General features: G+C 38.5%; 1 long non-coding RNA gene and 1 pseudogene across 3 annotated transcripts in view; one reads left to right on the plus strand and one right to left on the minus strand.

Moving 5' to 3' along the window:
- Positions 1-24,975, plus strand: part of LOC108583521 — a 492,012-nt gene that overhangs the window by 88,054 nt on the left and 378,983 nt on the right. The gene's annotated exons all lie outside the window — the stretch shown is intronic.
- Positions 24,222-24,715, minus strand: LOC101011601 (annotated as a pseudogene). Its single transcript, XR_159969.5, has one exon. The product of XR_159969.5 is annotated as a 60S ribosomal protein L27 pseudogene (transcript).

A 24,975-nucleotide genomic window follows, 5' to 3' on the forward strand; every position in this document is an offset into this window, starting at 1 on the left:
TTTTTTATTTCTGAGATTTTACTTTATTTGCATTTTTATTTAGGTCTGAGATTTCAGCCTCTTCTGTTGCTGGTAACCTTAGTGTTGCGTCTGTTTCTTTATGCCTCTTGCTGCCTTCAGTCCCTTTCCTATCTCCAGGCTACGGTGCCATGTGTGTGATGGAAAGCAGTGGACCCACCGAATTACTCCAGGTTTCAAGTGAATACCCTGAACAAGCTAGGGCGGCTGAGCAGGAATGGATAACTGAATGTTCTAATCAAGTAAAATGACAACAAAGCAGATTTAGACCATTTTTCATGAATGAGTTGATTCCTATCCTGCATGGTAATTAGATAATGTATAGTAAGCCACTCAGATACGTGCCAGAGATTTTTATTTCATTTCCAACTGAAACAGGTGCAAGGAGATTTTTCGTAAGATAGAGTTTTTTTCCCTTTTAAAATTCCCTCTTTCTAGGTTGAATGAGTGACTAAAAAATAAAAAAAACTAAAAACATAAATTCCTCCTTTCTTGCCTTTTTTTTTTTTTTTTTGCTTCCATGATAACTTCCGGTTAAAAAGTACTAACAATTTCCATTTCAAGTAGTTGGATTGCTAAACTACCTTGTTTGGGGGCAAATTTGCAGAGCTACTTCTGGTCCCCCACGATACTTTGGTGTTGACCCTGACCCCTGGCATCGTCTCTGAGTGTGGATGGGGCCACCTCCCTTTGGTTCTCATTTCTGTTGATATGTAGAGTCTCTCAGTTGCTGGGGAAAAGATGGGAAAATAGCAGGAGTGCAGGGATCTTCTGGGAATTGCGGTACTGGACAGTTTGAGTTTAAAAGTTACTGCAACATGTTGAATAAACTGAAATGGCTCCAATCAAAACTGGTTGTCGGGAAAGGACAAAGGGACATTGGAGCAAAAACTGGATTTGAGGTGGAGAGAGTGGGGAAAGGACGGGATAGCCATATTGGTTACATGCCTTTACGTGGGTCTAGGATATTATCTGTAAGCCCCGGCTCTTGTTATTCTGTGGCCTGATTTTGGAATCCTCCTGAGTCAGTCTAGTCACCACAGGCATGACTCTGAGAAGGTGATTGCTGTGTGTAAGCTAAAGATCTGTGCCACTAAAGAGGTTATGATTGAAACTCAGATGTCCTCTAGCTTGGAGCTTTTATCAGTGAGTAAAGCTAGGGGGAAAGGGCATCTTTTTCTTTGAATCTTGAGAAACTCCCGTAGGACCAGCAGCAGTGGTTTTGTGCTCCTGTTACCATATTGTTTCTCATGATGGTGAGGACCTTGAACCAGGTTATCCACCAGTTTGGGCAAAGGCGCTCAGTGCAACAGCAGCATTTACAGTAGCAGCGGATGGTGGTGCCCTTTCAATCCACAGACAAGGTTTTCTGGGCGTGGTGTGGTGGCTCATGCCCATAATCCCAGCACTTTGGGAGGTCAAGGCAGATGGATCACCTGAGGTCAGGAGTTTGAGACCAGCCTGACCAACATGGAGAATCCCCGTCTCTACTTGAAAAAAATACAAAATTAGCCAGGTGTGGTGGCACATGCCTGTAATCCCAGCTAGTCGGGAGGCTGAGGCAGGAGAATCTCTTGAACCTCGGAGGTGGAGGTTGCGGTGAGCTGAGATCACGCCATTGCACTCCAGCCTGGGCAACAAAAGCAAAACTCCATCTCAAAAAAAAAAAAAAAATCTTGCCTGGTTACTCATTGGTGGGGTGATAGATACCAAAACATCACTTTGAGCTGAGTAAGCACTGTGATACTTTGACTTACCATTCGAGGGAGAGAAGGTAAGGAAGAATATATTCCTTACCCAGAACAGATGGAAAATATAGACTTGTGTAAGCAATATGAAGGTACTGACAAGCGCTCCTTAACAGAAGGTGAAAGGCTTGACAGGCATTCTGAGATTTGACCTGCTGAGCATCTTATAATAATAGTTCCAATAACCCTGGTTAAAAAAGAATAAATTTGTGCAAGAATAATATTTTTGCAATAACTTTCAAAAAAATGATATAAAGTATAAAACTTTGTAAGTTTTTATCCTGTGCTTTCATCCTGATTTGAATAAGTATCCAAAAAAAAAAAAAAAGTTACTGAGCAAGTACAAGTTTATGGGATTGTAAGCAGGGATTTCCCTCCCTCTTCCAAGCATAAATCTCTGAACAGAGGAGATGCTTCTTTGACCATTATTCTATGTCCCTAAACTTCCTTGGAGAATTCCTGATTATTCTTTTGGCTTACTAGAGTGAGGACTCCAGAAATGGTGAGATTTTAATAATGAATGCATCATTCCAGGAGCCCATTTTGGGGGATATTTATTGGTTGTTTCCCCATCACATGCCTTGTCTTCTCCTGGTGAATTTGCTCACTCTCATTTTGGCTTTATGGATTGGGTGAACTTGACCCCCTTCAAGTTCTAGGTTCTTGATTGGTTCTTGATTGGCTTCAGTAAATTGGGTTATCCTAACCCTGAGCCCACAGTGGCTGGTTCAAGGACAGGCACATAATCCAGTCAGCCAGAATGAGATTTGAAGACACATTTTCTGGAGCACCTCAGTTTTTTTTTTTTTTTTTTACCTGTGGAATCCATCCCAAAAGACTCTCATTCCCAGTGCCCAAGCATGAGGAAAGCTGACCCTGAGAACAACTGGCAGCCACCCTGGGACCATGTGGAGAGGGTCTGCCTAGAATCAGATCCAAAAGTGCTGACGTCCCAGAAAATAGACAGGGGAAAACTGTATCCTGAATAGATTCAAAGTTGAATTAAGCACTGAAATATTTTTCAGACTGTGATGTAAGCCCACTTTAATTGGAGTTTCTTTTATTTGAACTGTAAAGGATCTGAAATGATATAGAGACAAAATGATTCCTAGACTCGAGAAAAGAACCCTTAACTGTAGTTTTGCTAGTGGTAACAATATATCTAAAGGAAAGAAATCATGGTCACAAGGAATGCGGTCAGTATATCCATGGTGTAGGGTTGGAAGGAAAAGTGGCAATTATTTTTAAGAGATAGTGCATCTGTGCGAAAGAACATCTTACATTCTCTGTTGTGGGGCTGGCCTATGGTTGTGCTTTTCCAGAGCTCAGATGAAACATACCCCCAAACCACTGTACCTTTATTGTTAGACTTAACAAGGTTGCAGAGCAAAATTATGATGAATAATTCAGGTTTTAGAAGCCCTGGTACGGTGAGGGTAGGGTGTCTTAAGTAAAAACTGAAGCATTATGGTCATTAAAAAGTCATAGGTCCTAGTTTTGATTAGCTTTTTATTTTATGTACCATTTGGGGGGTATATGTTAACTGGTGTGGGTACTTAGTTAGCAAGTGGCTGAGGGTACATTAAGAAAATCCAGTGTGGTAAACTGAAAAGCTGCAGATTAGACATTAAAACATGGTACCTCAATAGAGGTGTAGGCAAAGATATCCTGCCTGACTTCCTTAGGGGGGTACCTTAACTCTACTTTTTGTGACTCTGTTTAGAATTCATGATATGCTTCACAGGGAAGAACAAAAATGTATATATGTATGTCTCTAACAGAAGACATAAGATCTGACCTCACAGGCATGAACCCTCAATGTAAACTATGGCAGATGTGTTACATAATGTTTGTTATTTCATCAAAGATGTCATGGAAATTATTAAGCATGTGAGTCTCTTCAGACTTCAGGAAATGCAGGCACAAAATGATAAAGAAAAAGTATCTTTTCTCTTTAGAAAACAAAAAAGTTTGAAGTGGTAAATACTAGTTATAAATAAGTAATAAAAACTTTAAGTGAAAAAGCAGATATCTAGAATCATATTCTCCTGCTCCAACTGTCAATGTAATTCTCACTGGTTTAATTTTAAAATTCATTAAAAGTACTGTTTCCTTAGCTTAGGCATTACCATCTGGAATAAAGTTTGTTCTGGTATGGGATAAAAGAAAAACTTTTTATTATTGAAAAGTTAAATCGAGTATTTCTAACTCCAGAGTTTCATTCTTAAAAAAATAAATTAAGACTCAAGATATTTCTGGTAAAGCAGTTATTTTCAAGTCAGGTATTTAAAGTCCTGAGTATAAATTTTCTAACATTACATTTTACTTTATAATGAAAGTAGTACATGCAATTATTGAAATTTTCTAGGCAACAAACGCTCCCTGACAAGACACTGAATATCCATGGGACAAGGAATTTTCAAACTAAAGTCTTAACCTACACCTAAATGAGACCAGCTATTCTTTCTGCCCCTATGCAAAAGCCTATGGAAGGCTTTTCCAAGTAATGGTTGGTCACAGGGCACTTGGATCAGAATAACTGGGGTGACTTCCATTTCTAGTTGGGATGGACAAAATCACAGGAGACAATTGCTTCTATGCTATTAGGAACAAGCCAGATAGGCTGCAAGCTACAAAATCCTAGTTTAAGAAGTCCATTAGAGAGTTGAGGACAGAAATAGACCTAAATGAACTAAAATATAGAAAGTGGGAAGTCCTTCCTAGGAGCTGAGAGGCATTCCTCTTTTCATACCTGGCAGAGTGGTGAGGGTGGGAGTACTCCGTCATAGATGGGGTAAGAAAACACCAGTAGAATTCTTAACAAATTTTTAATAGCATGTTTGGGCTGATGAGATACATTACAATCTGAGGAGCCCAAGCCATAATTTGAGCCTACACATACCCACCATCTCTTCCCCATTTTCTCTCACTGAGTGAATCAGGATTGTATGCCAAATGCTGGGGCACGTAAGAGTGCTGAGATAACACCTCTCCAGAGACTCTTGAGATATCACTACAGACACTTAAAGAATAATAAGAGGATGTTATGAACAACTTTATGCAATAATTTTAATAAATAAGATGAAATCTTTGAAAAAATACAACATATCAAAATTGACAGGAGACAAAATAGAAAATCTAAATAGCCCTGCATATCATCTGTTAAAGTCATAATAAAGTCATATATTAAAGTCATAATAGAGAACCTTCGCTAAAACAAACTCCAGGCCCAAATGTCTTCACTGGTGAATTCTAGCAAACATTCAGGAATAAATATTACCAATATTTCATAAACTCTTTCAGAAAATAAAGGAGAATAAAATACTTCCCAATTCATTTTATGAGGTCATCATAACCCTGTTGCCAAAACACAAAAGAGGTATTCAGAATATTATAGACGAATATCTCTCTTGAACATAGGTGCAAAAATCCTGAAGAAATTATTAATGAATCAGAAATAGCCACATAGTACATTGTGACCAAGTGGAATTTATCCCCATGATGCAATATTAATTTAACATTTGTATATGTTTGTTCTCACATAGCTATAAATAACTACCTGAAACTGGCTAATTTATAAAGAAAGGAGGTTATTGGCTCATGGTTCTGCAGGCTATACAGGAAGAATGGCTGGAGGCCTCAGGAAACTTACAATCATAGTGGAAGGCAAAGGGGAAGCATGCATGTCTTCATACAATTGCAGCGGGAGAGAGAGTGAAGGGGGAAGTGCTACATACTTTTAAGCAACTAGAGTTCTTGAGAACTTACTCGCTATCACAAAACGGCAAGGGAGAAATCCACCCCCATGACCCAGTCACCTCCCACCAGGTCCCTCCCCCAACATTGGGAATTACAAGTTGACAGGAGATTTGGGTGGGGACACAGAGACAAGCCGTATCAACATTCAAAAGTCAGACAGTGAAATTCACCAAAATGACACAATAAAGGAGAAAAATTACATGATTCAACAGATGAAGGAAGAAGCATTTGACAAAATGCAAGTTCATTCATGAAAAAGAATTCACCTATGAGCAAATCAGAGATCGAAGGGAACTTTTCTATCTGATAAAGAGCACTGGCAACCCCTGAGAAACCAATAGTCAAATTTATACTGAAACATTCAACTCTTCCTCTAATATCCAGAAGAAGACAAGATGTGTGTTCTTCCTAACATTGTACTGTAATTCCTGGACAGTAGTAAAGAAAAGGGAATTGATGGCATAGAGTTTGGAAAGAAAAAAAATAAAAATAGTCGGACATGGTGGCTCACGCCTGTAATCGCAGCACTTTGGGAGGCCAAGGTGGGCGGATCATCTGAGGTCGGGAGTTTGAGACCAGTCTGACTAACATGGAGAAACCCCGTCTCTACTAAAAACAAAAATGAACTGGGTGTGGTGACACATGCCTGTAATCCCAGCTGTGTGGGAGACTGAGGCAGGAGAATCGCTTAAACCCGGAGGTTGCAGTGAGCCTAGATCGCGCCATTGCACTCCAGCCTGGGCAACAAGAGCAAAACTCTTGTCTCAAAAAAAAAAAAAAAAAAAAAGAAAAATATTATTTGAAGATTACATGATGTGTACCTATAAATCTCAATGGAATTTATAATCACACACACAACTACTAGAAGCAGTAAATATTTGCCATAAATGGTCATAGGGTAGAAGATCAAAATACAACACTAATTCTAAGTAATTTGAAAATGAGAATAAAAATACCATTTACAGTAGCATGAAAAACCAACACCTGGGAATAAAACTTAAAACGATCTTTGAGATCTGTCCTATGGCTAGAGTAACAAATTACAACAAACTGATGGCATAGAACAATATACATTTAGTCTAACAGTTCTAGAGGCTAGACATCTAAATTTCATATTACTCAGCCAAAACCAAGGTGTTAGCAGGGCAGTGCTCCCTTTAAAGGCTCTGGGTGAGAATACTTTCCTTACCTCTTTGAGCTTCTAGTGGCAGCCAGCATTCCTTGGCTTATAGCTGTATCCCTCCAGTCTTCAGTGGCAATATCTTTCAATCTACCTCTTACCTATCTTCACATTGCCTTTTATTCTGAGGTTGTATAATCTCCCTCTACTTCCCACTTACAAGGATACATGTGATTGCATTTAGGGTCCACCTGAATAATCCAGGACATAACTCCATCACATCTACAGTATCTTTTTTTTTTTTTTTCCCTTTGCTGTACAAGGTAACATTCATGGGTTCCAAGAATTAGGTAGGATCTGATGTTTTTAGGGGCCATTGTTCAGCCATATGACACCTGTGGATTTTAACAAAACACCTATTAGAAATAGTATTTAGCAAGATCATCAGATACAAGATCAAAAATCAATGAAAATCAATTATATTTTAAAATACTAGCAATAAATAACTTGAAAATGAAAGTTATTTCATTAATGCTACATTTTCAGTAGCATTAAAAAATTCAATACCTAGGAATAAAGCTAACACAATGTGTTCAAGACCTATTCACTGAAAACTGTAAAATATTGATGAGAATAATTAAAAATAACCTAACTAAATGTAGAAATACATCATATATATTACTTGTAAGACTCAGTATTATTAAGATACAGATTCAATGCAATCTCAAATTCTCAGCAAAATTGTTTAGGAAATTGACACGATGATTCTAAAATTTATATGGAAATGCAAAGGATGTAATGTAGCCAAACAATTTTGAAAAAGGAAAAAAAGTTGGAGCCTTAAAATGATCTAACTTGTTGTAAAGCTATAGCAATCAACATGGTGTGGAATTTATGTAAAGATAAATAAATAGATTAATGGAACAGAATAGAGAGTTCAGACAGAAACCTTTACCTATATTGCCAAGTGATTGTCAATAAAGCTGTTAAGTCAGTTAGGAAAGGAATATATTTTTATGAATGATGCTAGAACAACAGAATATACATATGAAAAAAATTGAATTCTGACTCACTTAATATACAAAATGTGATTAAAAGATCACAGACCTAAATGTAAAAATTATAATCTAAATCTTTTTGAAGAAAACATACAAATATATGCTTGTGACTTCAGGGTAGGTAAAGATTTATTAGAGATGACACAAAGAAATCCCACAAATCATTAAAAGAAAACAATGTAAAGTGAACATTATCAAAATCAGAAGTTTCTGGGCCAGGCATGGTGGCTCACATCTGTAATCCCAGCATTTTGGGAGGCCAAGACAGGAGGATTGCTTGAGGCCAAGGGTTTAAGACCAGCTTGGACAACATAGTAAGACCCCCATCTCTACCAAAACAAAAAAAAGTTTCTGCTCATCAGAACTCCATTAAGAAAATTAATAGACAATCCAAGACCAAGAAGAAATAGTCACTATGAATATATATCCTATATTCTAGGAACTGAATCTGGAATATATTTAGAATTCCTATACATAGAAGACAAACAATCCAACAAAAGGATAGGCAGTCTTGTACAGACATTTTCTGAATGAAGATAATAGTGTGCTCAAATCACAGTTATCAGGAAATGCAAATTACACCACAATAAAGTGCTATTTTACACTTATTATTATAGCCAAACTTAAAAAGATGCTAATACAAAGTGTTGGGGGAAATGTAAAGCAACTGGAACTCTCATACACTACTGATGTCAGGGTAAAACGATACAACTACTTTGGAGAATGGTTTGGCAGTATAAACGGAAAAACACATCCATCTCTGACTCAGTTATTCTATTCCTAGGCATATAAAACAAGATAAATGACAATGTATATGCACAAAAGTACATATATACAAATGTTCGTAGAAATCTTATTAATCAGAGCTTCAAATTGCAAATGTCTAGGAACTGAAGAATGGATAAACTAGCATGCAATGAAATGATATTCAGTTATAAAAAGAAACCTTTCAATGGTAGATGCTACAATGCAAATGAATCTCAAAATAGTTGTGAGTGACAGAAGGCAGACACACAAGAGAGAGCATATTATATGATTCAATTTATATGAAGTTAGAAAGCAGTAAAAACAAATCTATGGTGAGGGAAATCAGAGTACTTCCCGTTTAGGGTGAGAGAAAATGGAATGGAGAGGAGTATCAGGAAACTTTCTAAGAGGATGAAAATGTTTTACAGCTTCTTTTAAGTAATGGCTACACGGATACAACCACTGTCAAAACTAATGAAACTGAACATTTAAGATCTATATATTTTAGTCCATATAAATTATATCTCATTTTAAAAATAAGATACTAGTGAGAAGTTTATTATGCAGAATCTTAGGCCCCATGCCAGGTAGACTAAATTAGAATATTCAGGAATAATTCTCCTAAATATTAAATTCTGGAAACCACTACAAAAGGTATTTGACACAAAGCAGGAATTCCGTTTAGGTAAATTTATATAGAAAGGGAAAGGGACTTTATTTTTTGGTAGACATGGAAAGTGACTTACCTTTTCACAAAGGTGGAGAATAATAAGTAGCATCTGTTCATGATTATCTAACTCTTTCTGTCCAGTGGTAGAAAGGAGAATACATTCTGGGGAACTAAGGATCCATTTTCTTAAGGGAACAAGAATATGAATGAATGGCGATTTTGTAGGACTGAAGTGTTAAGAGGTATTAGACTTAGTGGCACTCTGGGTTAAATTTTGTGGGCTGGCCTGGGGACCTAATCAAAATTTATCCTAATTGCTAGTTTGAGACATTGTTTTCTGAGTTCCCAGTAATTGACTTACAAATGAACTTGGGAAACACTGCCAGCTTATAAATTGAGGACAGTCCGTACCAAAAAAAAAAAAAAAAAAAAAAAAAAAAACTTTTTACATGACAATTGAGAGAGAAAGAAGAATGTGGTAAAGTAAGATAAATTAGTCTTTTGCAGTGTTTGTAAGGTCAATGTCATCAACAACAGTAACACTGTAGCACCTGTACTGCTAATACTCCATGAATTATCCTTGTGAGCTCTCTTTACCCCTTCAAGGAAGCAAAACATAAGCCTAGGTATTTTCGTTTTTATACAGAATTGCAGTGAGCTGCTCAAACTCCCATATAATTGCAATTTCATTCCATTCTCTTTTCGGGTAGGCAGTGAGCAATGGGTTACAGACAGAAAACTTGGGCCCAAGCTGTGAGCACTAGGACTTGCTGAACGAGTTTTCCCTTTAGGAGGAATTTTCAGTTTTGGGTTTCCCTTAAAGAACTTCACATAGGGCTGGGCGCGGCGCGGTGGCTCACGCCTGTAATCCCAGCACTTTGGGACACTGAGGCGGGTGGATCACGAGGTCAGTAGATCGAGACCATCCTCACCAACATGGTGAAATCCTGTCTCTACTAAAAGTATAAAAATTAGCTGGGCGTGGTGGGCACGTGCCTGTAATCTCAGCTACTTGGGAGGCTGAGGCAGAAGAATCGCTTGAACCAGGGAGTCGGAGGTTGCAGTGAACCAAGATCGCTCCATTGCACTCCAGCCTGGCGACAGAGTGAGAATCTGTCAAAAAAAAAAAAAAAAAAAAAAAAGAATTTCACATAGAAAACCATCACCACCCTGTACAGTAGGAGCATGAAGCTGCGTTCGGAGGTCAGTGAGGCAAACTTTGTGGAACAGATGTGAAAGGAGATTTTGTGGAAGAATCAGCAGAGCTGCTCTGTTGGCAGAACAAAAGCACAAGGATGCCTGCAGCTGTCTGTGTGCTCAGATATCTGGGAAATGACTCCAAAAACTAAAAGAGGGGTGCAGGGAAAGAAAATTCCAGGAATTTTCTTCCTTTGAGAGGATATGATTTGACTGTGGTTGGCTGTTTTTGTAAGTTTGTTCCCAGACTGAACCTAGGGGGAGTCTGCTGATTCCCTTGGTTCAGTAACGAGATGCAGGGGAACTGGGAAAGAAGAGAGTTTATATCTGTAACCAGGTAGAGGGAGAATGTTGAGGAAATATTGTCAGACCAACTCAAAATGACAGTTTTCCAGTGCTTATGTAACTTATAAGCTGTATGTCTACGTGTAAGTGTGCATTCACTTAAAGATATATGTGATTGATTTCTTCTAATCTATAATTAAGGTCTGAGTCCTGGAGATCTTCCTCTGGAGCCTCAGTAAATTTACTTAATTTAGTGGGTCCAGGTGCTGGAGGTGATTACTCTTGTCTTGTCTCCCGCTAAGTTACAGAGGTCTGGGAGTTCCTTTAGACCCTGCAATAAAACTTGTTCAAACCTAAATGGGTCCTGGTATGGGGAGTGTGAGCATTCCTTCATTGTCTTGTCATGCTCCAAGGCCCAGGAATGCCTGGCAAGACTCTTAGTGGGCCTTTATTACTTGTTCCAGCCTATGTGTAAGGCTTTCTCAGCCTTTAATATTTAACCTAACCATTTAGTCAGTGCAGAAACATTTGTTTCGGAGGCCTGGCTTTTCAGCTTTTGTGTGACCTGGCCTGCCAGAAGTTCATTAACCCCCCAGGCCATTCTCCACACTCCTGCTAGATGATGCTGCAAGACACAGGTAAGACTACAAGACCCCTCTAACGAGAAGACTTTGGCCCCAAGCCATGGGCACTCACTGGCTAAATACAGGCAGTCTTCTTAGTGGTTAAGAGTGTGAGTTCTGCGAGCATGATGACACAGCAAGAGATATCAGCCTTCTTTGCCCCATGCATGAAAAAACAATGAGGCAGCTATTTGTGAATGAAAATTCCCCAGGAGGGCTCAAGAGTCCAATTAAGAAGCTACAGCAACACAGTAGAGCAAAAAAGGAGAATAAAAAAAAGTAGAGTGAAAAGGCTGCAGACTCCTTGCAGCTGTCACTATAAAGTATCCATCCCATAGTGTTAGTTGGTTCTAACCCTGGTGGCCTGTTCTGCAGAGTACACCAGCATTCATTGCCACGTTTTCTACTCTGGAGAGGGAGATGCTGCTGTGCCTGGCTTGGAATAAGCTGTTGTGCCACCCTGAGACCAAGGCAGCCACCCACAGCCCCAACTCCCTGCAGGCTCTGGACCCTAGAGCTATGGCTGTTCTGTGAGTGACTGACATTGGATGTCAGCTCTGCAGCTGCTCTCATGTGCCCATGCTCCAGATCTTACTCTGAGGTTGCTCCATGTATGCCCATGTCATGGGCACTGGAGCCACTGCCACTGTAAACTATCCAGAACCCCAGACTCTGAAGATGCTGTCACATCGTGAGTGCTACAGACTCCAGCTCTGTGGCTGCTCCACAAGCAACTGTACATTAGACATTATTGCTACTACTAGGAGGGTGCCCACAAGCCATACCCAGTGCCAGGATGGATCCTGTCAGCCATGACATCCCCTTTGGGTGAAAAAGAGATCAGGAGTTTCCTAGCAGCCTTATCCACCAGAGACCTCAGCAGTCCTTGTTGCCACTGGGGACACCCACAGCCTTGGTCATTGAATTCTCCTGCAATATTTGCTAATGCTGACCTCACTTAATAGGATATTCATGGAGACTACTGCATCATGATAGACACTTCCCAAAGCCAAAACTGCCACACCCTATCCAGTTGGCATCCTTGTACCTACCTGCAGTTGAATGTCTCTCCCTCCAAAACCAGTCTGTAAAGTTTAGAATAGGTAAATGTTCCATCACGTGCTTAAACATCGATGCAAGACTGCAGGAAATACAACAAATCAAGAAAACATGACATCACCAAAGAAACATAATTATTTTCCAGTAACCAGCCCCAAAGAAATAAAAATCTCTAAATTGCCAGTAAAGGAATTTAAAATAATTTTTTTAAAGACAGTGAGCCATAAGATAGCATGTGTGGAAAACTCAATGAAATTAGAAAAACAATACACAAACAAAACTAGAGGTTCAACAGTGAGATGGAAGTTATAACAAAAGAACTAGACAGAAATTTTGGAACTGCTAAATACAAAGACTGAAATGAAAAATGCAATAAAGAGCCTCAACAATACACTTGATCAAGCAGCAGAAAGAATCTACGAATTTGAAAGCAGGTCAGAGGAGAAAAATAAAGAAGAAAGAAAAAAGTGAAGAAAGCCAAACTGAGTTATGGAACACTATGAACACCATTGAGTGAAACCTGGCATTTCCCGGGCGGGAAAGAGAGAGAAAGTATTTAAAGGAATAATGGCTGAAAATTTCTCAAATCTGGGGAGAGATACAGACGTTAAAGTCCATGAAGCTCATAGGTTTCTATACAGAATGAACTATCTCAAAGGTAAATTAAAAAATCAGTCTAACTTACAAAAGGAGCAAAAATGATAAAAAAACTTAGGTATAAATTTCACCAAGATAATGAAAGATCTGTACACTGAAAACTAGAAGTCATTGATGAATACAATTGAAGAAGATAAATAAATGGAAAGATACCTTGTGTTCATGAATTGGAAGAATTAATACTATTAAAATTGTCCATATGGTCTGAAACAATCCACAGATTGAATACATTCCTTATGAAAATTCCAAGGACATTTTTCACAGAATAGAAAAACATGATTATAAGTTCTTATGGAACCACAAAGAACCCTGAATTGCCAAAAGCAGCCATGAGTGAAAATAATAAATCTGGAGGCATTACATTATTTGACTTCAAAATATATTACAAAGCCATAGTAATCAAAACAGCATAATACCAGCACAAAAACAGATACATAGGCCAATGGAATAGAATAGAGAGTCCAGAAATAAATAAATAAGTAAGTAAATAAATAAACAAATAATAGAGAGCCCAGAAAGGATGCATTTACAGTCAACTGATCTTCAACAAAAGTGTCAAGCATATACAATGGCAAAAGGATAGTCTTCTATAAATGGTGTTGGGAAACTGGATTATCATCATGCCAAAAAGTGAAACTGGACCTCTATCTTACACCATTCACAAAAATTAACTAAAATGGAGTAAAAAATTAAATGTAAGATCAGAAATCTTGAAACTCCTAGAAGAAAATAAAGGGGAAAAATCTTGACATTTATCTTCACAATGATTTTTTATGACGCCAAAAGCACAGGCACCAAAGCAAAAATAAACAAATAGGACAATGTCAAACTAAAAATCTTCTGTGTAGCAAAGGAAACAATCAGCAAAATGAAAAAGCAACCTACAGAATGGGAAAAAAGTAACTGCAAATATATCTGATAAGGTGTTAATATCTAAAATATGTGAGGGACACATATAGCTCAATAGCGTCAAAATAAATAATCTAGTTAAAAATATACAAAGGACCTAAATAAACATTTTTCCAAAGATATACAAATGGCTAATATGTACATGAAAGGGTACTTGTTATCACTAATTATCAGGAAAATATAAATTAAAGCTATGATGAGATATCTATCCCCTTATACCTGTTAGGATGGCTATCATAAAAAAAGACAAAAGGTAACAAGTGTTGGCAAGGATGTGGACAAAAAGGGAAACCTTGTACACTGTTGGTGTGAATGTAAATTGATACAGCCATTATGAAAAACACTATAAAATTTCCTCAAAAGTTTAAAAATAGAATTACCATATGATCTATTATCACCACTTATGAGTGTATGTATACATGGGTATGTATACATACACACGTATACATACACACACGTACATTAGAATATTATTCAGCCATAAGAAGAAGGAAATTGTGCCACTCAAAGCAACATGAATGCACCTGGAGGGCATTATGCTATGTGAAATATGCTAGGCACAGAAAGACAAATACCATATGGTATTATTCATATGTAGAATCTAAACAAACACTAAAAGACAAACACAAAAACCAGAGGAGAATGGCAGTTACCAGAACAGAAATAGGGAGCTGGGCAAGTGGTTGGTGGAGGGAAAAGGGAAAATGTTGATCAAAGGGTGCAAAATTTCAGTTATAAGTCATATAATAAGTTTTGAGGATCTAATGTGTAGCATGGTTGCCATAGTTAATAATACTGTATTGTATTCCTGAAATTTGCTAAGAGAGTAGATCTTGTGTTCACACCCAAAAAATTGAAAAAAATATAACTGTGAGGTAATGTGTTAATTGACTTGTCTTAATTATTTCATAATATATAAGTATATGAAATCATCACATTGTACATTTCAAATATATGCACTTATGTTTTTGTCCATTGTACCTCAATAAAGCTGGAAGAAACTAATGAATAACAGGGACAAAAAAAGAGGGTGAGCTCTAGGCTCAAGCACCAACACCACCACTTACTAGTTCTGTAACATTTGTCATATGAACTTCCTCAACCCCATGCCTTAATTTTCTCTCTGTAAAATTGATTTAATGTTTTCCACAACAAAAGGCTGTCATGAAGAATAAGAAAATGATGTGGAAAGTACCGGCGTTTTTCAAAAGCTCGAAATCTTCAAAATTAACTCCTTAACACAGTCTTGACACCCCTCCATTATTTGGCCCGACTTCCATCTTCAGCCCCATAAACTGCACCCTAGGTTCCAGCCTACAGAGCTACAAATAATTCCTGAATATTTAAGGTTACTTCAGAACTCTAAGTTCAATTTGTGCTTTCTTCCCTTCATGTCTTTCCTGAACCCTATGCACACATTTTATTAGAGCATCTGCTTTATTGCTCTCATTCATTTACTTCTCTGCCCATCTGTAATAGATTGTGAGCTCTGCAGGAACAGAGGCTCTGCCTGAGTTGTCTTAGTCCAAGCTGAGAGGCAGTATAATTTATTAGCGGCAGTAGGGGGAATTAGGGTAGCAGTGGTAATAGTATTAATATAGTCATTCCTCAGTATTGGTGGATAATTGATTTCAGGACTCCTTGAAGGATAACGACATCGATGAGGAGATCATGGCAGACAGGAGGCAGGACTACATTGCAGCTCTGGATAGAGCAGCGTGTGGCAGCTCGCATTGTGAATTTAAGTTCCAGAGTGACTGCAAGAACAAACCAGCAATCCTGAGAGGACCCACAGACCCTCTGAAGGAAGTGAATTGCTCCTGCAGGACCCGAGAGACACCTCAAATACTGTGTGTCGCAACCGCGGAAGTGGGAAAGGGAGACCCTCCTCTCCTGAACACACACTGCCACTGGAGAAACTGAAGGTCTGTTTGTGGGATAAGTTTCTGACCTTAGCTGGAGCTGAGTCAATTTAGAGAGCCGAATAAAATACAGGGGTAGAGGAAGCAGCAGAAATGCCTGGAAGCTTGCTGGTTCCCCAAGCAGCCCATTCCAGCCTGGCACCACAAGGATCCACTGGGAGGGAGGCCAGAGGAACCAGGGATAAAATGCCATAGGGAGAAGGAAATCTCTAGCTGAACTTTGTAACAATTTGAGGTGAGACGCCTCCTGGCCAGAACTTGGGGGAGGGTACAAATCTGGTGTGCACACTCCACAGATTGGGAAAGAGCCAAGCCCTTTCCTTTCGCAGCTGGAAGGTGGGTAGCCTGGGACAAGTTTTCAAGCCCATTTCACCCACTGCCTGGAAACAGGCTCAGGGCTGCCAGGGGAGGACATGATGGGAGTGAGACTGGCCCTTCGGTTTGCTGGGTGAGGCCTGTGACTGCCGGCTTTCCCCACTTCCCTGACAACCTGCATGACTCAGCAGAGGCAGCCATAATCCTCCTAGGTACACAACTCCAGTGACCTGGGAATCTCACCTCCATCCGCTGACAGCAGCCAAAGCAAGACCCACCTAAGGAGAGTCTGAGCTCTGACAGCCAAACACTACCCCCACCTGATGGTCCTTGCCTACCAACCCTGGTAGCTGAAGACAAAGGGCATATAATCTTGGGAGTTGTAGGGCCCCACCCACCACCAGTTCCTCTCCATAATACCACAGCTGATGCTCTCTGGAAAGTGCCACCTCCTGGCAGGAGGCCAACCAGCACAAAAATAGAGCATTAAGCCACTAAAGCTAAAAACCCTCATGGAATCCATTGTACCCCTGCCCCTGCCACCTCCACTGAAACTCACGGTGATATCCATAGCTGAGAGACCTATACACGGTACAGGTCACAGAACTCTGTGCAGGCAACCCCCAATACCAGCCTGGAGCCAGGTAGACTCGCTGGGTGGCTAGACCCAAGAAAACAGACAACAATCACAGCAGTTCAGCTCACAGGAATCCACATCCTTAGGAAAAGGGATCACATCAAGGGGACACCCCATGGGACAAAAGAACCTGAACAACAGCCTTCAGCTCTACACCTTCCCTCTGACAGAGTCCACTCATATGAGAAGGAATCAGAAAACCAACCCTAGTAATATGATCAAATACGGCTCTTTAACACCCCCCCTAAAATCATACTAGTTTACCGGCAATGGATGCAAACCAAGAAGAAATCCCTGATTTACCTGAAAAGCAATTTAGGGGGTTAGTTATTAAGCTAATCAGGGAGGCACCAGAGAAAGGCAAAACCCAATGCAAGGAAACCCAAAAACCAATACAAGAAGTGAAGGGAGAAATATTCAAGGAAATAGATAGCTTAAAGAAAAAACAATAAAAAATTCAAGAAACTTTGCACACTTTTAGAAATGTGAACTGCTTTGGAAAGTCTCAGCAATAGAATTGAACTAGTAGAAGAAAGAAATTCAGAGCTCAGAATGAACCCAATCCAACAACGACAAAGCAAAAAGAATTAGAAGATATGAACAAAGCCTCCTAGAAGTCTGGGATTATGTTAAACAACCAATCCTAAGAATAATTGGTGTTCTTGAGGAAGAAGAGAATTCTAAAAGCTTGGAAAACATATTTGGGGGAATAATTGGGGAAAACTTCTCTGGCTTTGCTAGAGACCTAGGACTCTAGCACAAAGAGCGCCCAGGAAATTCATCTCAAAAAGAACATTGCCTAGTCACATTGTCATCAGTTTGTCCAAAGTTAAGATGAAGGAAAGAATCTTAAGAGCTGTGAGACAGAAGCACCAGGTAACCTACAAAGGAAAATCTATCAGATTAAGAGCAGATTTCTCAGCAGGAAACCCTACAAGCTAGAATGGATTGGGGCCCTATCTTCAGCCTCCTCAAACAAAACAATTATCAGCCAAGAATTTGGTATCCAGCAAAACTAAGCATCTTATATGAAGGAAAGATACAGTCTTTTTCAGACAAACGAATGCTGAGAGAATGCGCCATTATCAAGCCACCACTACAAGAACTGCTAAAAGGAGCTCTAAATCTTGAAACAAATCCTGGAAACACATCAAAATAGAACCTCTTTGAAGCATAAATCACAGAGGACCTATAAAAAAAAATACAAGTTAAAAAGCAAAAACCAAAAACAAAAAATCCAAAGTACACAGGCAACAAAGAGCATGATGAATGCAATGGTACCTCACATTTCAATACTAACATTGAATGTAAATGGCCTTAATGCTCCACTTAAAAGATACAGAACTGCATAATGGATAAGAACTCACCAGACAACTATCTGCTGCCTTCAGGAGACTCATGTAACACATAAGGACTCACATAAACTTAAAGCAAAGGGGTAGTAAAGGCATTTCATGCAAATGGACACCAAAAGCCAGCAGGAGTAGTTATTCTTATATCAGACAAAAGAAACTTTAAAACAACAGCAGTAAAAAGAGACAAAGAGGGACATTATATAATGGTAAAAGGCCTTGTTCAACAGGAAAATATCACAATCCTAAACATATATGCACCTAACACTGGAACCCCCAAATTTAAAAAACAATTAGTAATAGACCTAAGAAGTGAGATAGACAGCAACACAATAGTGGGGGACTTCCTTACTCCACTGACAGCACTAGACAGGTCATCAAGACAGAAAGTCAAAAAAGAAACAATGAGTTTAAACTACACCTTTGAACAAATGGACTTAACAGATATTTACAGAACATTTCATTCCATAACCACAGAATACACATTATAGTAAGTACCCTAAACAGACCAATAACAAGCAGTGAGATTGAAATGGTAATTAAAAAATTACCAAAAAAAAAAAAAAAAAAAACCAGGACCAGATGGATTCACAGCAGAATTCTACCAGACATTAAAATAATTGGTACCCATCTTTTTGACACTGTTCCACAAGATAGATAAAGAAGGAACCCTCTCTAATTCATTCTGTGAAACCAGCATCACCCTAATACCAAAACCAGGAAAGGACATAACCAAAAAAGAAAACTACAGATCAATATCCTTGATGAACATAGACGCTAAAATCCTTAACAAAATACTAGCTAACCAAATCCAACAACATATCAAAAAGATAATCCACCATGATCAAGTGAGTTTCATACCAGGGATTCAGGGATGGTTTAACATACACAAGCCAATAAATGTGATACACCACATAAACATAATTAAAAACAAAAATCACATGATCATCTCAACAGATGCAGAAAAAGCATTTGACAAAATCCAGCGTCCCTTTGTGATTAAAACTCTCAGCAAAATTGGCATACAAGGGACATACCTTAATGTAATAAAAGCCATCTATAACAAACCCATAGCCAACATAATACTGAATGGGGAAAAGATGAAAGCTTTCCCACTGAGAACTAGAACAGACAAGGATGTCTTACCACTCCTCTTCCACGTAGTACTGGAAGTCCTAGCTAGATCTATCAGACAAGAGAAAAAAATAAAGGACATCCAAATTGGTAAAAAGGAAGTCAAACTGTCACTGTTTGCTGACGATATGATTGTTTACCTTGAAAACCGTAAGGACTCCTCCAGAAAGCTCCTAGAACTGATAAAAGAATTCAGCAAAGTTCCCAGGTACAAGAGTAATGTACGCAAATCAGTAGCTCTTCTGATCAAGCAGACGATCAAGCAGAAAAGCAAATCAAGAATTCAACCCCCTTTACGATAACTGCAAAAAAAAAAAAAAAAAAACACCCAGAAAAACAAAACTTAGGAATATACCTAACCAGAGTCGAAAGACCTCTGCAAGGAAAACTACAAAACACTGCTGAAATAAATCATGGATGACACAAACAAATGGAAACACATCCCATGCTCATGGATGGGTAGAATCAATATTGTGAAATTGACTATACTGCCAAAAGCAATCTACAAATTCAATGCAATTCCCAGCAAAATACCACCATCATTCTTCACTAATTGGAAAAAAAAATCCTAAAATTCATGTGGAACCAAAAAAGAGCTCACATAGCCAAAGCAAGACTAAGCAAAAAGAACAAATCTGGAGGCATCAGCTACCCAATTTCAAACTATATATAAGGCCATAGTCACCAAAACAGCATGGTACTGGTATAAAAGTAGGCACATAGACCAATGGAACAGAATAGAGACCCCAGAAATAAACCCAGATACATTCAGCCAACTGATCTTCGACAAAGCAAACAAAAACATAAAGTGGGGAAAGGACACCTTTTTCAACAAATGATGTTGGGATAATTGGTTAACCACATGTAGGAGAATGAAACTGGATCCTCATCTCTCACCTTATACAAAAATCAACTCAAGATGAATTAATAACTTAACTAAGACCTGAAACTATAAAAACTCTAAAAGATAACATTGGAAAAACCCTCCTAGTCCTTGGCTTAGGCAAGGATTTAATGACCAAGAACCCAAAATCAAATGCAGTTAAAACAAAGATAAATAACTGGGACCTAATTAAACTAAAGAGCTTTTGCGTGGCAAAAGGAACAGTGAGCAGAGTGAATAGGTAACCCACAGAGTGGGAGAAAATCTTTATAATCTATACATCTGACAAAGGACTAATATCCAGAATCTGCAAAGAACTCAAATCAGTAACAAAAAAAAACAATCCCATCAAAAAGCGGGCTAAGGACATGGACAAGTCTCAAAAGAAAATGTACAGATGACCAACAAACATATGAATAAGAATGCTTAACATCACTAATGATCTGGGAAATGCAAATCAAAACCACAATGTGATACCACCTAACTCCTGCAAGATTGGCCACAATCAAAAAAATCAAAAAACAGTAGATGTTGGCGTGAATGTGGTGATCAGGGAACACTTCTGCACTGCTGGTGGGGATGCAAACTAGTACAGCCACCATGGAAAATGGTGCAGAGATTCCTTAAAAACCTAACAGTAGAACTACCGTTTGATCCAGCAATCCCACTACTGGGTATCTACCCAGAGGAAAAGAAGTCATTATTTGAAAAAGATACTTGCACACACGTTTATAGTAGTACAGTTCACAATTGCAAAATCCTGGAACCAACCCAAATGCCCATCCATCAACAAGTGGATAAAGAAACTGTTGTATATTTGTATGATGGAATATTTCTCAGCCATAAAAAGGAATTAATTAATAGCATTTGCAGTGACCTGGATGAGATTGGGGACTATTATTCTAAGTGAAGTAACTCAGGATTGGAAAAACAAACATCTATGTTCTCATTGATACGTGAGAGCTAAGCTATGAGGAGGCAAAGTCATAAGAATGATTCAGTGGACTTTGGCAACTTCGGGTGAAGAGGAGAGAGGGGCAAATGATAAAACACTACAAATATGGTGTAGTGTATACTGCTTGGGTGATGGGTGCACCAAAATCTTACAAATCACCACTAAAGAACTTACTCATGTAACCAAATACCATCTGTATCCCAATAACTTATGAAAACTAAAAACAAACGATAAATCAAAATCGACAGATGCTCAAATCACTGTTATAAAATGGTATTTGCATATAACCTATGCACGTCCTGTTGCCTACTTTAAATTATTTTCAGATTACTTATAATACCTAATATAATGTAAATGATATGTAAATAGTTGTTATACTGTATCGTTTGGGGAAAAATGACAAGAAAAAATGTCTGTACATGTTTACTACAAAGACTTTTTTGAAAAATATACTTTAAGTTCTGGGATACATGTGCAAAACTTGCAGATTTGTTACATAGATATACATGTGCCGTGGTGGTTTGCTGAACCCATCAACCCATCATCTAGGTTTTAAGCCCCGCATGCATTAGGTATTTGTCCTAATGCTCTCCCTCCTCTTGCCCCCAACTCCCGACAGGCTCTGGTGTGTGATGTTTCCTTCCCTGTGTCCCTGTGTTCTCATTGCTCAACTCCCACTTATGAATGAGAACACACAGTGTTCAGTTTTCTGTTCCTGTATTAGTTTGCTGAGAATGATGATTTCCCGCATCATCCATATCCCTGCAAAGGATATCAACTCATTCTATTTTATGGCTGCATAGTTTTTGATGGTGTATATGTGCCACATTTTCTTTATCCACTCTATCATTGATGGGCATTTGGGTTGGTTCCAAGTCTTTGCTCTTGTGAGTAGTGTTGCAATAAACATATGTGTGCATGTGTCTTTATAGTAGAATGATTTATAATCCATTGGGTATATACCCAGTAATGCAATGGCTGGGTCAAATGGTATTTCTGGTTCTAGATCCTTGAGGAATCACCACATTGTCTTCCACAATTGTTGAACTAATTTACACTCCCACCAACAGTTTAAAAGTGTTCCTATTTCTCCATATCCTCTCCAGCATCTGTTGTTTCCTGACTTTTTAATGATCTCCATTCCAACTGGTGTGAGATGGTATCTCATTGTGGTTTCTATTTGCATTTCCCTAATGACCAGTGATGATGAGTTTTTTTTTCATGTTTATTGGCTGTGTAAATGTCTTCCTTTGAGAAGTGTCTCTTCACATCCTTTGCCCACTTTTTGATGGGGTTGTTTTGTTCTTGTAAATCTGTTTGAGTTCCTTGTAGATTCTGGATATTAGATCTTTGTCAGATGGATAAATTGCCAAATTTTTCTCCCATTCTGTAGGTTGCCCCCCATTCTGTAGGTTCACTCTGATGATAGTTTCTTTTGCTGTGTAGAACCTCTTTAGTTTAATTAGGTCCTATTTGTCAATTTTGGCTTTTGTTGCCATTGTTTTTGGTGTTTTAGTCATGAAGTCTTTGCCCATGCCTGTGTCCTGAATGGTGTTGTCTAGGTTTTCTTCTAGGGTTTTTATGGTTTAAGGTCTTATATTTAAGTCTTTAATCCATCTTAAGTTAATTTTTATATAAGGTGTAAGGAAGAGTTCCAGTAGTGGATGCAGGAAAATGTTTCAGTTTTCTGCATATGGCTACCAGTTTTCTTAACACCATTTATTAAATAGGGAATCCTTTCTCCATTGCTTCTTTTTTTCAGGTTTGTCAAAGATCAGATTGTTGTATATGTGTGGCATTATTTCTGAGGTCTCTGTTCTGTTCTGTTGGTCTATATATCTGTTTTGGTAGCAGTATCATGCTGCTTTTGTTGCTGTAGACTTGTAGTATAGTTCGAAGTCAGGTAGCATGATGCCTCCAGCTTTGTTCTTTTTGCTTAGGATGGTCTTGGCTATGTGGGCTCTTTTTTGGTTCCATATGAAATTTAAAGTAGTCTTTTCTAGTTCTGTGAAGAAAGTCACTGGTACCTTGATTGCAATAGAATTGAATCTATAAATTACTTTGAGCAATACGGCAGTTTTCATGATGTTGATTCTTCCTATGCATGAGCATGGAATTTTTTTCCATTTGTTTGTGTCCTCTCTTATTTCCTTGAGCAGTGGTTACTACAAATACTTTTTAAAAAATATTTTTGATTTGTGTTTGGTTTTATCCATGGAGATGAAACCCATGAATATGGAGGGCTGAACATAACGATAGTAGTAGAAATATTATACCAGTAACATCAGCAATAATTGTGAATATTTATTATTTGTGCTTAGCACTTTATATTATCTCCTATAATGCAATGACTTTATAAGATGTTTATCATAATTATCCTCACTTTACAAATGAGTAACTGAGATGCATACACGTCAGGTATTCTGTGCAATGTTATACCATCAGTAAATAGTAGCTCTAGGACTCACCCCTGGTTGCTCCAGAATGCATGCTCTTAATATTGATAGTATGCTCTCTTTAGTGAAGGATGAGAGGAGGTAAGAAGGTCAATCATGGGCTTACTGCCAAAAATCTTTTCCCTTAGAATTGTAGAAATTCAGTGGAAATTGCTAAGCTCTCTCTTCAGGTATGCATCTTAAATTGATGCAGACAACATATGAACAAGCTATTTGTGAAAATAATTCAATCATATTAGATTGCAGCTCCAGGGATAAGTCATTGGAGGAGTTCCTATCTGCCTATAACAATGGGGGCATTGTGTTAACAAATGAAAAATGTTGACATACAGATTTCTTTATCACACAGATGAGCAAACTGACAAAGCTGGACATTTGTCTTGTTCTTTGTAATCATTCTCCGATTTTGTTTCTTTGATAACTGGCATGCTTATAGACATCTGGGACTGTCTTTCGGTCTTGGGAGGCTTCATGGCTTCTTATGCCAAGTCCACAGAGCAGCCATCAGAAGACATCTCAACAGGTATTCATCACACTTACTTATGAGATCCTGTCTCAAATCCTCTCACTGTGTAGATGTTGGTGGGGGATAGATTGTCATGTGGCCAGTACTGAAAGAACGTAAGAATGTCTTTACCCCCAGTTATATGGGGCACACTGGAATCTGTGTTTTTATTTTTATTTTTATTTTTATTTTTTTCTTTCTTTCCTTTCTAATTTTTAATGACCAAAACAAAGCATCTAAAATCGCAGCTTCTGGAAGAACCACTTGTTCTTGCCTGTCTTGCATCTCTCTTCAAACTTGACCTTGGCCTCTCTTCGGGCCTTGCGTTTAAGAGCAGGATCTCTGAAGACATCCTTATTGACGACAGTTTTGTCCAAGGGGATATCCACAGAGTATCTTGTGGGCATTAGGTGATTGTAGTTATAAACTTTCACAGAAGACTTGATCTTTGACCTCTTGGCTATCTTCTTGCCCATGGCAGCTGTCACTTTGCGGGGGTAGCAGTTAATTCCAGCCACCAGAGCATGGCTCTAGGGGCGATCTGAGGTGCCATCATCAATGTTCTTCACGATGACGGCTTTGCGTCCAGAGTAGCGTCCAGCCAGGACAAGCACCACCTTCCCAGGTTTCATGAACTTGCCCATTTCGGCAGCAACCACTCAGGCCTACAGCAAAAAGGAAAGAAGAACCGGAATCTGTGTTTTTAAATTACAATAACTCACAAGCTTTGCAACAAAAGAGTTGAGGGTTAAATAAAAGTTGCAATATTGAAATGTTATTAGACGATGTATAAAATTTATGATGAATACTTTCAAATAATACAGTAGCAGCCAAATAAATTGAATGAGGGTAAAAATTTACATTTTTTTTCCTCTCTGGAAAGAGTTTGCACATACCCTTCAATACAAATGTAAAGCAAACAGCAATTACAGTTTATTTTTCAACTCACAGAAGGGGCTCTTTAGA

This window comes from Papio anubis, chromosome 1, assembly GCF_008728515.1.
Source record: "Papio anubis isolate 15944 chromosome 1, Panubis1.0, whole genome shotgun sequence".
NCBI classification, from domain to species: domain Eukaryota; kingdom Metazoa; phylum Chordata; class Mammalia; order Primates; family Cercopithecidae; genus Papio; species Papio anubis.